Here is a 7,796-nt window from a genome sequence, read left to right on the forward strand (position 1 = left end):
TCAAATTAACCTACAAAGTCAAGGCAATCCCATTCAAATCCCAAGACAGTTTTTTAAACAAAAACTGGCCAGCTGACATTTGGTAGAGAAAATGTGCAAGCATAGCTACAAACTGTATGAAAAAGAAGATCACAGAGCAGACATTAAAATACGTTCTTACGGAGCAACTGCAGTTAAGTATGTAGCGTGATACTGATACAGGAAAAGAAAACCAGATTGATAGAATAGAGTCCAGATAAAAATAGTATTTTAGATCCATGAAGAAAGAATGAACCATTCAATAAAAGATTTTAAAGTAACTGGATCTTTACGTAAGGGAAAAAAGTTAGATCCCCTACCTCGACCGTACCAAAACACCACACAGATTCCATACAGATTAAAAATAAATAAATCACAACAAATATTATAAGAGTACAGAAGAAAATATCAGAGACTGTTTTTATACCATGAGGCGAAAAGGCCTTGTTAACAAGACCCATGTCCCATAAGCCATGAGGCAGATATGGTGACGGACTGTCCACACCCTCCTGTTCATCGTAGTCCTTGCCCCCTTGATCCCCTGGATTGTTTGTCCTCTTCCTGTTGATTTATAAAACTCTCTTCATATGAGATATATTCATCCTTTCAAGGGCTTTCACTGAATTTCAATGTTTCAAATATTTGTCAGTGTTTTTATCGTGAAGGAGACGGAACCGTGGGATAGGAGACAGGCTGACTGCAGGCACAGCTGGGTTCTGCTTTGGGTTTTGCCACAGGGGCCTTAAGCTGATCCCCTTCTATGTATGAAAGAAGGATGGTGATATCATCCTCACAGGACTGTGGGGATTAAATCAGATGTCTGGTTTATTCCAAGCATAAATCAGACAAGACGATCAAATCTATCAAATGTTTCTGCATGTGGTATCAGGTCACAAAGCTTTTTCTCACCACAAGATCATAAAAGTATTGATTCTATTTTCTTCTAATACTTGGGCGGGTTCTTGTTTCTCTTTTTTTACATTGACTGAAATATGTTTTTTTAAGGTGAGAAATAGGGATCTGTTGTTATTTTCCTCCCAAATAATTAAGCAGTTGTTCTACTACCACTTATTTATTTTCGTCCACTGATTTGAATACTAAAAGGTAACATTTCAATGTTTATTTATTTTTGAGAGTGACAGAGAGAGAGAGTAAGAGTGAGAGAGGGGCAAAGAGAGAGAGAGACACACACAGAATCCAGAGCAGGCTCCAGGTTCTGAGCTGTCAGCACAGAGCCCAACACAGGGCTCGAACTCCTGAACCATGAAATTATGACCTGAGCCAAAGTAGGACGCTTAACCAACTGAGCCACCCAGGCGCCTCTAAAAGGTAACATTTCAAAAGTCCTAGTCACCCACGGATCTGTCTATTGCTGGACTCTGTAGGCTACTTCACATAAATATTAGGTTGCATTATTCCTCCTTGTGAAATTGACACAATGCCTCATCTCTTCCTTTGAACATCATTATTGTCCACTACAGGAAAAAAACTGCATGGTCTCTGACCTCAAAAAGTGTATCATCTAAGTAGGGAGAGGAAATAATGAAACCACATAAAAAAATATACACACAAGGTTAAACCACATAGGAATTTAAAACAGCAATAGGAGTTTATAGAACTTCCCCAAAAGCAAAAGGCTGCAGGCCACCTCAAGATGCAGAGTACTGACTGGACAATGGCCAATGATTTCTCTTCCCAGAGGTCATGGTAAGCTGACCCCACGCTAGTTCCTAGGCTCTTAGGCTGAGAAATCAGACCCTGATCTCATCAAGAGAGAACGCACTTCTTTCTACATGGAGGCAATATCACCTCACCAATGTCACAGGATTGATCAAAATCAGAATGTCAGGTCAAGACTTGACAATAAGGAAAACATCCGTTCCATAGATAGGGCATCTGTGTCTACATGATTGGGCATTACCTCCTGTGGAGACAGGCCTCTGTGGCACGCTGAAGTATAATCAGAAGGCTATTTGGTGAGAAGAGAAGTGGAAGAAAAGTAATTAGCTGAATCCAGTGTTTAATGGAAAGGACTGAGGTAGCTAGATCCATCCATCTGCCCCGCGGGCACAGCCCGGCTGGTGGGCCTGACTCTCATCTGCTGCCTGAGGTGCCATCTCTACTCTTAGGCAAGGCTAGGTGGGCACTGCCCATGTTGGTCTCTTCCTCACCATTTCTATGCCTTTACTACTGACCAACCCTCCAGAAGACAGACATGTTTCTCCTTAGCAGTTAATACATCCAGTCAGGCTTTACTCGAGTCTGAGAGACCAGGAAGCCTTACATATCTCTGCTCTGATCCATGACCTTGATATTTCTCTCTTGAGGAGCTGCCTTTTAACAAACTGTTTAGCATATTTTTGTTATCAGGGGAGGGGAATGCGTCACTGTAGACCCTAAGAAATGGTGACAATCTCACAGAAGGACTAGGTCCAGGAGTATTACAGTATTCGGGGAAGGCTTTGTGAAGAAAGATGAACTCGAGTTGGCTTTTGAAGGCTCATGGGACTTCCACCAGCAGAGTGAAATAAAGGAATTTCAAGTGGGCAAAGTCACCAACAAAAGTAGGAATGGGCATGGTCTGACTAGGGGATGGTGGGGGGCTGCTTTGGCTGAAATGGAGGGTTGCCATGACAGATGGCAATATATATATATGTATATATATATATATATACATATATATACATATATATATATATACATATACATATATATATAATAAGCATATGTATATTTGAATAAATATATTGAATATATATTCAATTCATACATAATTGAATAAAAGGTAAACAGGCAAGCTCCAGGAATAGGCAACTGTAATTATGACAAGCTTTGAGTAGCCTGATGCAGGATTTTAGCTGCAGGGTTTTAACTGAACCTGTCTACACAATGCCTTGCGAAGTGGAGGAGAGAGCTGTAGGTACATCTAATTAATCAACAAGATGACACTTTTATCTCTAAGCCATGCCCTTTCTTCCGAGATGACTGATAGCTCCATGAAGGTGAAGACTATTTCTCTCTCACCATTTTAGCCAACGAGGAAAGAAATCAGTGGTAGGAGGAGGATGACTGGTGAGTGCATCGAATCGACATAATTTTTTTGAGTTGAAGAAATTTTACTATCGTGTCAACTGTGGCCTTCTTAGACCTAATGTCTCAGAACAAGCTAATGGCTTGTTATCTTGGTTACAATCCACAGATGTCTCCCGGCAGTGGGGTTCCTTTTAAAATCCCTGGAATATACTTTGCAATGAAAGGACAAAGCCTATCTCCTTCCTCCAGACTGAAGAGGGATATCAGGTCGTGATAGGTGGGAAAGTGGCTTTGATTTTCAGTTTGTGGGTTCTGAATCTATTATAAAGAAGGAATATAGTCTGGGAATCTGAATTAATTGTTGTCCTTACCTCAATGAGACAGAAAACTATGATCAAAATCATCACTACTACAGTCACAGATATTGCCAAGATGAGTTTGTTGTTATAGCCATAGCCTGGAACTTTTGTGAGCTAAAAAAAAGGGAAAGAACAATGTTTTTAGAAAACAGAGATAGGATGAAAGTTAACTATTCTTTAACGACTCTAAAACCCCATTCTTTCCGATGAATCGCTTATAGGTTCTTAAGGAATATACCAAATCTAATGTGATATGTAATCTTAATCATTAGCATTTTCTTCAAGAATTTATGTATCTTGTATGTTAGGTCCTCTTTTTGTCTACTCTGGGAACAGCGGCACTGTTTCCTGAATGAGCAAAGTGGCAGATCATTGCCTTAGGCAAAATTATGTGGCCAAGACAAGACCCGGACTAGGAGCCCCTGGTCCTTGTGCTTGGGTCCATGTCCTAAACCACCTAAATGTCGAGACCCCACATTTTGGGATTTATCCTCACCTCCCTTGACTCCTGCCCTCTCTGTTCACTCTGGACTTCTGTGCTCTCACTGATATAGTTCTCATTTTCCCATTGGTCCGTATCCCACTCTGCCTTGGACACCTTTACTTCTTGCTGCTCGCTGAGAAGCTTCATCAGGAGGCCTGTTCTGGAGATGAGCTTGGCACAGGCCAGCTGCATGTGGGTCTCGGAGCAGTCCATTTTCAAAGTCCGGATAACATGAGAAATGAGGCTTCTCACGTCATTGTTGGGGATGAGGGACTGTAGCTGCTGGTTTAACGGAATTTCAAACAGATCACCTTTGACACAGTGAAGCCTGTGGCTTTTGGGGGCAAGCCAGTGCCCGCATTGTGGTATTCCCATTGTGTATCATTGGTTTGTTTAACGGTCGGCATAGAGTTGTCTGCAGTAACAGTAGAATTAGCAGTGGAAAGATTCTTACGGTTTGTGAATTCAGGGAGGGTTTGTGCTGGCACAGTAGTGTTTCCTGTAGAAATATTTTCGTCAGAAACATTTTGGGCAGTAGCGTTCTCTGCAGTAGTGTTTTCTCTGTAAGTTCCTGAAGGAGCAAATAATTCTGGAAAAGGATTTTTCTGAGGACTCAGTTCTCCCGGAGATGAAAAATCCTCTCGTGAAGGGGAATTTATGAGGCTCCTGACTGCAGAGGATGGAGGCCTCTTTGCAAGCAGCTGTCTATTACTGAGTGAACTTTCCTTTCTGGACTTTCGATTCAGTTTGGCCTAGGGTGTTCTGTGGACCACATGGGAGCGACTTTTATGAAAGCGGTGTGTTTTTCTGGGGTGTGAGGCTGGCCCGAAAGCCTTCATATTTCTAACTCTAGCATTTGCATCTTCTAAAACAAAAACGCTGTACATGAAGTCTTTTGATTTTTTTTTTTCACGTCAGGTGGGGATTTTGGAGCGGGGGTGGCAGAAGGCCTGCCCAAAGAGTATTGCTTCAGGAAAGAAGAGACCGCTGCCTTGTGCTCCTCTACGAACGAAGGCTCTGTATTGAAGGAGCTTCCCATTAATTTGCTGGGCCTGTGCGCCACGTGAAGCTCCCCTGGGGATGGTCTCCTGAGCCTTCTTTCCTTGGCCATGTTCTCCACAGACGGCTGGGCGTTCTGTTTCCTCTGGATGTTCTGACGTCTCAGTTCTTTTAAGTGCCTTTTCCGTATGCCCTTTGGGCCCTTGATGACCTTGTTCACTCTCAGGAACTTTTTCCCCACACTCTCAACCTCGTCTAGGCTCTTCTCCTGCGGTTGGGCAGTTTCCAATTTCTTTGGAAAGATTTGACATTTAAACTTGGGACCTAATCACTTAGATTCCACCTACACCTGCCTAAATAACCCAGAAAGCCGCCAGAGGATTAGCAGAACGGAGTCTCCGGAGCCAAGCGCAGATGAGAGGCCCACAGAAGAGGGGCCCCTCCTGAAGTGGATCACCTAAGGAGAAGCGAGCTAAGCCTGCCCCTCCTGCCCACCCCAGCTAATACGCCTACCCACCCCAGCTAATACGCCAGATCCCCAGCATCACAAGCCTGGCAGTGTGCAAGTAGCCCAGATGGGCCACGCCACCCTACAGTGAATCCCGCCCCTAGGAGAGGAGAAGAGAAGGCACACACCAGTCTGACTGTGGCCCCAGCGGTGGGCTGGGGGCAGACATCAGGTCGGACTGCGGCCCCGCCCACCAACTCCAGTTATACACCACAGCACAGGGGAAGCGCCCTGCAGGTCCTCACCACTCCAGGGACTACCCAAAATGACCAAGCGGAAGAATTCCCCTCAGAAGCATCTCCAGGAAATAACAACAGCTAATGAACTGATCAAAAAGGATTTAAATAATATAACAGAAAGTGAATTTAGAATAATAGTCATAAAATTAATCGCTGGGCTTGCAAACAGTATGGAGGACAGCAGAGAATCTCTTGCTACAGAGATCAAGGGACTAAGGAACAGTCACGAGGAGCTGAAAAGCGCTTTAAACGAAATGCAAAACAAAATGGAAACGACGACAGCTCGGATTGAAGAGGCAGAGGAGAGAATAGGTGAACTAGAGGATAAAGTTATGGAAAAAGAGGAAGCTGAGAGAAAGAGAGATAAAAAAATCCAGGAGTATGAGGGGAAAATTAGAGAACTGAGCGATACACTAAAAAGAAATAATATACGCATAATTGGTATCCCAGAGGAGGAAGAGAGAGGGAAAGGTGCTGAAGGGGTACTTGAAGAAATTATAACTGAGAACTTCCCTGAACTGGGGAAGGAAAAAGGCATTGAAATCCAAGAGGCACAGAGAACTCCCTTCAGACGTAACTTGAATCGATCTTCTGCACGACATATCATAGTGAAACTGGCAAAATACAAGGATAAAGAGAAAATTCTGAAAGCAGCAAGGGATAAACGTGCCCTCACATATAAAGGGAGACCTATAAGACTCGTGACTGATCTCTCTTTTGAAACTTGGCAGGCCAGAAAGAATTGGCACGAGATCTTCAGTGTGCTAAACAGAAAAAGTATGCAGCCGAGAATCCTTTATCCAGCAAGTCTGTCATTTAGAATAGAAGGAGAGATAAAGGTCTTCCCAAACAAACAAAAACTGAAGGAATTTGTCACCACTAAACCAGCCCTACAAGAGATCCTAAGGGGGACCCTGTGAGACAAAGTACCAGAGACATCGCTACAAGCATAAAACATACAGACATCACAATGACTCTAAACCCGTATCTTTCTATAATAACACTGAATGTAAATGGATTAAATGCGCCAACCAAAAGACATAGGGTATCAGAATGGATAAAAAAACAAGACCCATCTATTTGCTGTCTACAAGAGACTCATTTTAGACCTGAGGACACCTTTAGATTGAGAGTGAGGGGATGGAGAACTATTTATCATGCTACTGGAAGCCAAAAGAAAGCTGGAGTAGCCATACTTGTATCAGACAAACTAGACTTTAAATTAAAGGCTGTAACAAGAGATGAAGAAGGGCATTATATAATAATTACAGGGTCTATCCATCAGGAAGAGCTAACAATTATAAATGTCTATGCGCCGAATACCGGAGCCCCCAAATATATAAAACAATTACTCATAAACATAAGCAACCTTATTGATAAGAATGTGGTAATTGCAGGGAACTTTAACACTCCACTTACAGAAATGGATAGATCATCTAGACACATGGTCAATAAAGAAACAAGGGCCCTGAATGAGACATTGGATCAGATGGACTTGACAGATATATTTAGAACTCTGCATCCCAAAGCAACAGAATATACTTTCTTCTCGAGTGCACATGCAACATTCTCCAAGATAGATCATATACTGGGTCACAAAACAGCCCTTCATAAGTTTACAAGAATTGAAATTATACCATGCATACTTTCAGACCACAATGCTATGAAGCTTGAAATCAACCACAGGAAAAAGTCTGGAAAACCTCCAAAAGCATGGAGGTTAAAGAACACCCTACTAAAGAATGTGTGGGTCAGCCAGGCAATTAGAGAAGAAAGTAAAAAATATATGGAAACAAGCGAAAATGAAAATACAACAATCCAAACGCTTTGGGACGCAGCGAAGGCAGTCCTGAGAGGAAAATACATTGCAATCCAGGCCGATCTCAAGAAACAAGAAAAATCCCAAATACATAATCTAACAGCACACCTAAAGGAAATAGAAGCAGAACAGCGAAGGCAGCCTAAACCCAGCAGAAGAAGAGAAATAATAAAGATCAGAGCAGAAATAAACAATAGAGAGTCTAAAAAAACTGTAGAGCAGATCAACGAAACCAAGAGTTGGTTTTTTGAAAAAATAAACAAAATTGACAAACCTCTAGCCAGGCTTCTCAAAAAGAAAAGGGAGATGACCCAAATAGATAAAATCATGAATGAAA

General features: G+C 42.4%; 1 pseudogene; it reads right to left on the reverse strand.

Annotated features, from left to right (window-relative positions):
- Nucleotides 1-3,840: 3,840 nt before the first annotated feature.
- Nucleotides 3,841-5,218, reverse strand: LOC147571457 (leucine-rich repeat-containing protein 37A3 pseudogene; annotated as a pseudogene).
- Between the last annotated feature and the right edge of the window lie 2,578 nt (nt 5,219-7,796).

Source organism: Puma concolor, unplaced genomic scaffold, assembly GCF_028749965.1.
Source record: "Puma concolor isolate L17-30 unplaced genomic scaffold, mPumCon1.1.hap2 unalloc_scaffold_27, whole genome shotgun sequence".
NCBI lineage: Eukaryota > Metazoa > Chordata > Mammalia > Carnivora > Felidae > Puma > Puma concolor.